A 9004-nucleotide genomic window follows, 5' to 3' on the forward strand; every position below is an offset into this window, starting at 1 on the left:
TTCTAGAAGGGGAGGGGAAAACAATGTTAGAATTAAATAGAAAAGACAATTCCAGATACTGCTCAGTGCTACGAAGCCACTGAAGCGGGGCAGGGGATATCAGGGAAGGCTCCTGGAGGAAGCGACATTTTTGCTGAACAGGAACAGTTAGAAAAGAGCCAGGCAGGCCAGGCGCGGTGGCTCATACCTGTAATCCCAACACTTTGGGAGGCCGAGGTAGGTGGATCACGAGGTCAGGAGATTAACACCATCCTGGCCAACATGGTGAAACCCCCTCTCTACTAAAAATACAAAAATTATGCAGTTTCTCATTTGCTGTGGACATGACCATAAAAAAATTTCCCAGTAGGTTTTTTCTCTGCTACTTTGCTAGCAATCAGCTTATTGGGAACAGTTGATTATAATGTGAACCACATGTGATTTTTCCTTAAAATCAATGAGTTTTAAAATTCTTCTAGATCTCTTGAATGATGCGAATGTGCTTTGCCTTTGTATTGTAACCCTTGTGGGTTGCTAATTACCAAGCAGTTTGTAGTAGAGTTAACTCAGGCTCGTTCTAGGACTCATTCGTGTTCACCCACTGTACAATCATCTCTGGAAATGTAAAATTTACTTTTATATTATTGTTATGTAGGGCTGACAGGACAGCTGGATCAGTTTCATTAAAAAGGGCAAACTTGAAGATACATCTTTTGACTCCAGCTCTTTAGAGGATCAAAAGTGACCTTGATGGACAGTGGAAGAAATCACAACATGGAATTCTTTGAATAAAAATTTATTGACTTTAAAAAAAAAAAAAAACAAAAATTAGATGGGTGTGGTTGTGCGCACCTGTAGTCCCAGCTACTCGGGAGGTTGAGGCATGAGAATCGCTTGAACCCAGGAGACAGAGGTTGCAGTGAGCTGAGATCCCGCCACTGCATTCCAGCCTGGCAACAGAGCAAGATTCCGTCTCAAAAAAAAAAAAAAAAAAAAGCCAGGCAAACCTCTGGGGGCAGAACTGTAGAGGCCCAGGGAAAAGCCAGGGCAAAAAAACCCTGAGGCCAGGCCAAGTTGCAGTGAACAGAGGCAGATGCATGTGTGCTACCATGCCCAGCTAATTTTTGTATTTTTAGTAGAGATGGGGTTTTACCATGTTAAGAAAATAAAATGGCCGGGCACGGTGGCTCACACTTGTAATCCCAGCACTTTGGGAAGCCGAGGCGGGTGGATCACGAGGTCAGGAGATCGAGACCACAGTGAAACCCCGTCTCTACTAAAAATACAAAAAATTAGCCGGGCGTGGTGGCGGGCGCCTGTAGTCCCAGCTACTCGGAGAGACTGAGGCAGGAGAATGGCGTGAACCCGGGAGGCAGAGCTAGCAGTGAGCCGAGATGGTGCCACTGCACTCCAGCCTGGGTGACAGAGCAAGACTCCGTCTCAAAAAAAAAAGAAAAGAAAATATCCAATTCTCCCCAGTCATCCCAGGGTGATGGTGGGGAAGGGTCAGGGTGAGCTGGCAATTTTGATGTTTGAAAGTTCTGGCTGGGCACAGTGGCTCAAACCTGTAAACCCAGCACTTTGGGAGGCCAAGGTGGGCAGACCACTTGAGCTGAAGAGTTTGAGACCAGCCTGACCAACATGGTGAAACCTCATCTCTATTTTAAAAAATACAGCCAGACACGATGGCTCACATCTGTAACCTCATCACTTTGAGAGGCCCAGGCGGGTGGAACACTTGAGGTCAGGAGTTTGAGACCAGACTGGCCAACATGGTGAAACCTTGTCTCTATTAAAAATAGAAAAAGTAGCCGGGCATGGTGGCGCACGCCTGTAATCGCAGCTACTCGGGAGGCTGAGGCAGGAGAATTGCTTGAATCTGGGAGATGGAAGTTGCAGCAAGCCGAGATTGCACCACTGCACTCCAGCCTGGGCAACAGAGAGAGACTCTGTCTCAAAAGAATATATGTATGTATGTATGTGTGTGTGTGTGTGTATATATATGTATATATGTATATATATGTGTGTGTATGTATGTGTGTATGTATGTGTGTGTATATATATGTATATATATGTGTGTGTATATGTGTGTGTATGTATGTGTGTGTGTATATATATATATATATATATATATGTATATAATCCTGGTTTGGTGGCACACACCTGTAGTCCCAACTACTCAGGAGGTTGAGGTGGGAGGATGGCTTGAGCCTGGGAGGTTGAGGCTGCAGTGAGCCAAGACTGCAGCACTGCACTCTAGCCTGGGCAACAGAGTGAGACCCTGTCTCGAAAGAAAGTTCTGGATGAAGAAAACCAAGATTTAACAAGGGCAAAAAGAGCAATAAAAATGATTCCAATTTTTGGAAGGTTACAAGAACCATTGTTGTACCAAAATTCTCCTATATTAGAAAACCAAAAAACTAGTTCAAATAAGAAAAAAAATTCTGTAAAATACAGGAATCTACTCAGGCGTCTGATGCGGGCATATACAGTTGATTGTCAGCCCTGTCTACCATGGAGGAGCCACATTAAACAAGGCATTAACTGTAGTCCACGTCAAGCCACTTCCAAGTGGCTGTTTAAAGATTTTTAAACATAGAGGATATTGTTTATGAAATGTAATCTGATCACCCAAGCAAAAATGACACAAATTCCACAGCAACTGCAGAGATTAAAGAAGTGTTTTAAGGACAAACTCCACATGAATCCCTTATCCAGCACCCGTCTTGTAAATTTACTCACCAAATAAGAGCTTTCAGGAGAGACGCTAAGGGATAAAGACAATTCACTCTTCAGAGAAAGACTTTCAGTGGACTTTGAAATTCCACTTTCAAATTGAGGCATAAACACCGCTAAAACTGTGGGATTAAAAAGCATAGTCAGGCATTATTATGTTTTGTACAGAGCCTAAAGATAATATTAATGTAATAATAACAGCAGCTGTATAATAAAAAAGAGGCTCCAATAAAATTACAAAAAGTACAAATTTAAAAAATAATAATAATAATAACAGCAGCGGACATTTCCTGAGCAAAGTGTTTTCTACTTATTAACTCTAATTGTCAAAGGGATTTATCATCTTCCTTTTGTAGATGAGGGCAATGGGGTCTCCTGGGGGTGTTGTGTGACTTGCCCCAAAATGCACAGCTATTGAACAACATCCAGGCTCTGACAGGGGCAGGTCAATGCTAAGTCAGTCTCCAAACTATGTTCCTTGTCGCATCTTGAGTAAGTTAATTCAGTGCCTCTCGGCATGGGGGAGAGAACAATGTAGAGATCACTTTCAGAGACTAATAATAACAACTAGCCTTAATTGAGCACCTGCTGTGTGCTCCATTCCAAGGCTGAGTGCTTTCACTCGGATCATCTCATTTGATTTTCATGATAAGCCTAGAAGTAGGTACTTCTATTATATTCACTCGACAGCTGAGGGACCTAGGGCTCAGATAGGTTCGGTAACTTAGCCAAGGTTACACATCCAGGAAGGGCCAAAACCAGATCTGAAACCCTGTAGTCAGATCTACTTGTCTACATGTTTAGCCAATACATTGCAGTGAGGCAAACAGAAAAGGAATCACAGGTAGACGGGGTAGGTTAGAAGTTTGGATGCAACTCAGACACAGTCTCATTGCATCCCATATGTTTCTTTTCACAGCAAGTTAAAAATGGTAATTAAAGCCGGGCGCGGTGGCTCAAGCCTGTAATCCCAGCACTTTGGGAGGCCGAGGCGAGCGGATCACGAGGTCAGGAGATCCAGACTATCCTGGCTAACACGGTGAAACCCTGTCTCTACTAAAAATACAAAAAATTAGCCGGGCGTGTTGGCGGGCGCCTGTAGTCCCAGCTACTCGGGAGGCTGAGGCAGGAGAATGGCGTGAACCCGGGAGGCGGAGCTTGCAGTGAGCCGAAACCGCGCCACTGCACTCCAGCCTGGGGGACAGAGAAAGACTCCGTCTCAAAAAAAAAAAAAAGGTAATTAAACTGCAACCAAATTAAAATTTATATAATAAGTTGAACTCTTTCAGGAGCTTTCTCTGTTTTTCTATTGATACCTCTCTATATTTTAAGGCAATGTAACTTTGTTTTGCTTACCAATGTATTGAATATGTCAAGATTACTATTTTGTTATTACCCTTTGTGAATTTCCCTGTCTATTTTGCTGGCTTGTTCTTCCAGATGAAATTTATTATTTGATTAATGTTGCCAAAAATGGTAAGTAAAATATCAATTATAGTAATAAAATGTTTCGTGGGGAAAAAAAGGTAATTAAAGTATTACTTGTGAAATTATTTCTTTGGTGAGTGCTTCCATTTGATTAGATTGTAAGACTTTTATCTGCCTTGGTGTCTCATTCCCGGTGCCTGTCACAGAGTCTGCACATAGCCAATGTTCCACTGGTATCTTTTAACAGGTTTGGGGGACTTGGGGCTTGCTTTGGTTTTGGTTTTTTTTTTTTGTGAGACGGAGTCTTGCTCCGTCGCCCAGGCTGGAGTGCAGTGACGCAATCTCGGCTCACTGCAAGCTCCGCCTCCCGGGTACACTCCATTCTCCTGCCTCAGCCTCTCCGAGTAGCTGGGATTACAGGCGCCCGCCACCACGCCCGGCTAATTTTTTGTATTTTTAGTAGAGACGGGGTTTCACCGTGGTCTCGATCTCTGACCTCGTGATCCGCCCGCCTGGGCCTCCCAAAGTGCTGGGATTACAAGTGTGAGCCACCGCGCCCGGCCTTGGTTTGGGTTTCGGTTTGAGTAAATGAAGCAATCATTGGAAAGGTGTAGCGGAAGTGCAAAGAGCCATAGGACCAGCGAATCTGAAATCATTATTCCAAACTAGAAAGCAAGCACTTTCACTTTTTTCTTTCAAAATTTGATCTCATTCTTTCTTCCAGAAACCTAATCCTAGCACGATTTTGGTCACTAGGTCAAAAATCATTCTACATGTCTGTCTTAGTCCCTTTGGGTTGCTATAACAAAATACCATTGACTGGGTAGCTTAGAGCAACAGACATTGATTTCTGCCAGTTCTAGAAGCTGGAAGTCAGAGATCAGAATGTCAGCATCTGGTATCCTGATCTCTGACTCCCACTGACCTCCGGGTACTACCGTCAGGCTCTGGTGACAGCCGGCTTCCAGGCTGCAGACTGCCAATGTGGCAGAAAGGGAATGTTCCCTGGGATTGCCTTTATAAGGGCACTAATGCCATGCATGAGGGCACCACTCTCATGGCCTCATCACCTCCCAAAGATCCTCCCCTTCAAATAACACATTAGGGGTTAGGATTTCAACAGATGAATTTGGAGGGAAAACAAACATTCAGTCCATCGCTATGTCCGCCATCAAAGAAGGAAACTCGGAAACACTCAAATGGCTACTTCCCACACACTCAGCTTCCAACCTTCAGCACCATTGGGTTTATTTTATTTTTTTTATTTGTTCATTTATTTTTTTCTTTTTTTTTTTCTTTTTGAGACGGAGTCTCGCTTTGTCGCCCAGGCTGGAGCGCAGTGGCGCAATCTCGGCTCACTGCAAGCTCCGCCTCCCGGGTTCACGCCATTCTCCTGCCTCAGCCTCCCGAGTAGCTGGGACTACAAGCGCCCGCCACCACGCCCGGCTAATTTTTTGTATATTTAGTAGAGACGGGGTTTCACCGTGGTCTCAATCTCCTGACCTTGTGATCCGCCCACCTCGGCCTCCCAAAGTGCTGAGATTACAGGCGTGAGCCACCGCGCCCGGCCTGTTCATTTATTTTTATTTATTAATTTTTTTGAGACGGAGTCTCACACTCTCGCCTGGGCTGGAGTGCAATGGCGCAATCTCGGCTGACTGTGACCTCCACCTCCCAGGTTCAAGCAACTCTCCTGCCTCAGCCTCCTGAGTAGCTGGGATTACAGGTGCCCACCACCACGCCTGGCTAATTTTTTGTATTTTTTAGTAGAGACAGGGTTTCACTATGTTGGCCAGGCTGGTCTCGAACTCCTGACCTCGTGATCTGCCTGCCTCAGCCTCCCAAAGTGCTGGGATTACAGGCGGGAGCCACCGTGCCCGGCATCATTGGGTTTATTTAGGATAAAAATATAATTGTTAACTTCTCAAGGAGTTACACCTTGGGGGGTGCCATTCCATTTATTAGTACCTTGGATGTTAATCTTGTTGGCTGGCACGAGGGGGGGATCTTATGGTGCAACAGGGTCACACTTAGATTCTTACCGACCTAGCTTCCCTCTCTGCTCCTTGTGTCACTCAAGCATCTTAAGTCAGACTAAAAGTGACCGTGTAGAATAACAAAAGGCTACAAATTTGAAGAGCACAGTCTGCAGTAATCTTAACTCTGCCATGGTAGATGATACAGCCCGCTGGTTAAGTCTTGGAGGCAGACTTAAGACAAGAAGCTCAAGGCTGCGTAACTGGAAAGTTCATGCCTCCTCCATCCACCATGCTGGAGAAATAAATGTAGACAGAAGCAAATCCAAATGAACGTCCTTCTCTTGGTAGGACTGCAGTCTTCGATTTTCAAGTCTAATACGCCCAGCTTCAAAATCTGGGTCTGCTACGTGACAAACTTCGGCAGCTTCCTTTACCTCTCTAAGCCTTGTGTGTATGGGAATAACAATAGGGCCTCTTTCAGAATTCTAGAGTCAACCGGGCACAGTGGCTCACACCTGTAATCCCAGCACTTTGGGAGGCCAAGACCAGCAGATCATTTGAGATCAGAGTTCGAGACCAGCCTGGCCAACATGGTGAAACCTGTCTCTGCTAAAAATACAAAAATTAGCTAGGTGTGGTGGTGAGAACCTGTAATCCCAGCTACTCGGGAAGCTGATGCAGGAGAATCACTTGAGCTGGGAGGTGGAGGGTGTAGTGAGCCATGATTGCACCACTGCACTCCCACCTGGGCAACAGAATGAGACTCTGTCTCTCAAGAAAAAAAAAAAAAAAAGCCAAGCGTGCTGGCTCACGCCTGTAATTCCAGCACTTTGGGAGGCTGAGGTGGGAGGATCATCTGAAGTCAGGAGTTTGAGACCAGCCTGGCCAACATGGTGGGACCCTGTCTCTACTAAAAAAAAAAAAATACGAAAATTAACTGGGTGTGGTGGTGGGCGCCTATAATCTCAGCTACTCAGGAGGCTGAGGCAAGAGAATCGCTTGAACCCAGGAGGCTGAGGTTGTAGTGAGCCGACATCACGACACTGCACTCCAGCCTGGGCGACTGAGCGAGACTGTCTCAAAAAAAAAAAAAAGAAGTTGGAGTCAAGGTTAAATAAGATAAAGATTATAAAGCACTGGCTCACACTTGTAATCCCAACACTTGGGAGGCCAAGGCGGGAGGGTCAGGAGTTTGAGACCAGCTTGGCCAACGTGGTGAAACCCCGTCTCTACTAAAAATACAAAAATTAGCCAGGCATGGTGGCGGGTGCCTGTAATCCCAGCTACTTGGGAGGCTGAGGCAGGAGAATCACTTGAACCCAGGAGGCGGAGGTTGCAGTGAGCCGCCGAGATCATGCCATTGCACTCTAGCCTGGGTGACAAGAGCGAAAACTCTGTCTCCAAAAAAAAAAAAAAAAAAAAAAAGCCAGGCGCGGTGGCTCACGCCTGTAATTCCAGCACTTTGGGAGGCCAAGGCGGGCAGATCATGAGGTCAGGAGATTGAGACCATCCTGGCTAACACCGTGAAACCCCATATAAAAAATTAGCTGGGCGTCGTGGAGGGCACCTGTAGTCCCAGCTACTCGGGAGGCTGAGGCAGGAGAACGGCATGAACCCGAGAGGCAGCGCTCGCAGTGAGCCGAGATCCCCTCACTGCACTCCAGCTGGGCGACAGAGCAAGACTCCATCTCAAAAAAAAAAAAAAAAAAATTATAAAGCATTTAGTACAATGGCTAAAAAAAATAAGTGCTTGATAAATTGATTGCGACTATTAATGTTATGATTATTAGTGACACAATATATAGCCAGCTATTTATTTATAGAAAGAGGTCCCACACTTTATGCAACACAGAAATCTTCACTTTCCTTTTGTGTCTTTTTCTTCCCTCAAAGAAAAAAAACAAATTTTTAGCCAAAACAAAAATGATGGAACAGCTCAGAGTTGGTACAATACAATTTACTTTTTAGGTTCTCATGTTTATACTGGGGAGATACTAGTGTATTTATCAATGCCTTAAGCAAAGAGAAGTGCAGCACAGAGATTCTAAGTGGCACCCTCGTTTTCATTTTATATCTCTTACGTCAGCCCACCCTCCTAATGATCGCGTGTATATTTTAGGTACATTTCTTCTGTATAAGTCCTCCCATCCCCACTTTTTGTAAGCATGAAGATTAAGTGGACAAAGACAAATTCAATTAAGCTGTAAGCTTTGGTGACCAACAGCTATTTTTCTTGAGAAACTGAATCCAAACATCTCAGGGGTGGGGACGAGCTTGCAATGTGCTTCTGAATGCAAAGGAGGCAGGACTTGAGCATAAATCACGCAACAAACTGAGCCCTCCTCTATTAATCTTTTATTCAGAAAAAGACACTGTTTTAAGGGGAAATTAAAGGCAATCAATAAGCAGCCTCGCCTGCACGGCTTCTGAGCTCAAGATGCAAATATCATTCCAAATTCTGGATTCCAAAGAGACCCCTCCATTGATATGTTAATAGTCTCCTCGTGTTTCTATGACCTCAGATCCTGGCAGGGCATGAAGCCATACTTACAGGAAACAAAAGGAAAGCACGTTGTAGAACAAACATTTGCTAAGTGGACTTTGACTGTAAACCCCGACTTGTCATGTGCTAAAGGATGGAATTCTCCACGAGCCAGGGGCTGATGCCCTGAATGTTTAATATGTTTACATGTTTAAAGAGCTGCCATGACTTATTCTTTATCTGGTATCACCTGACATCTCGGCTTCATATTCATGGTGCACAAGACAGTAAAGGTTTTGGTGCTGTCATCCCAAATAAAGACAACTTTTGGCAATTGGAAATAAACAAAATTCAGTTGCCTACAAATCAAAGATGACTGCAACCAAATGTTGATTACCTA

At 44.7% G+C, this 9004-nt stretch overlaps 1 non-coding gene across 1 annotated transcript; it reads left to right on the top strand.

The window, feature by feature from the left end:
- Positions 1-272: 272 nt before the first annotated feature.
- On the top strand, positions 273-396 carry LOC129474940 (small nucleolar RNA SNORA32). The gene has a single exon (XR_008654685.1). It is a non-coding gene; the product is annotated as a small nucleolar RNA SNORA32 (small nucleolar RNA).
- The last annotated feature ends 8608 nt before the right edge of the window (positions 397-9004 follow it).

This window comes from Symphalangus syndactylus, chromosome 24 (assembly GCF_028878055.3).
Source record: "Symphalangus syndactylus isolate Jambi chromosome 24, NHGRI_mSymSyn1-v2.1_pri, whole genome shotgun sequence".
NCBI lineage: Eukaryota > Metazoa > Chordata > Mammalia > Primates > Hylobatidae > Symphalangus > Symphalangus syndactylus.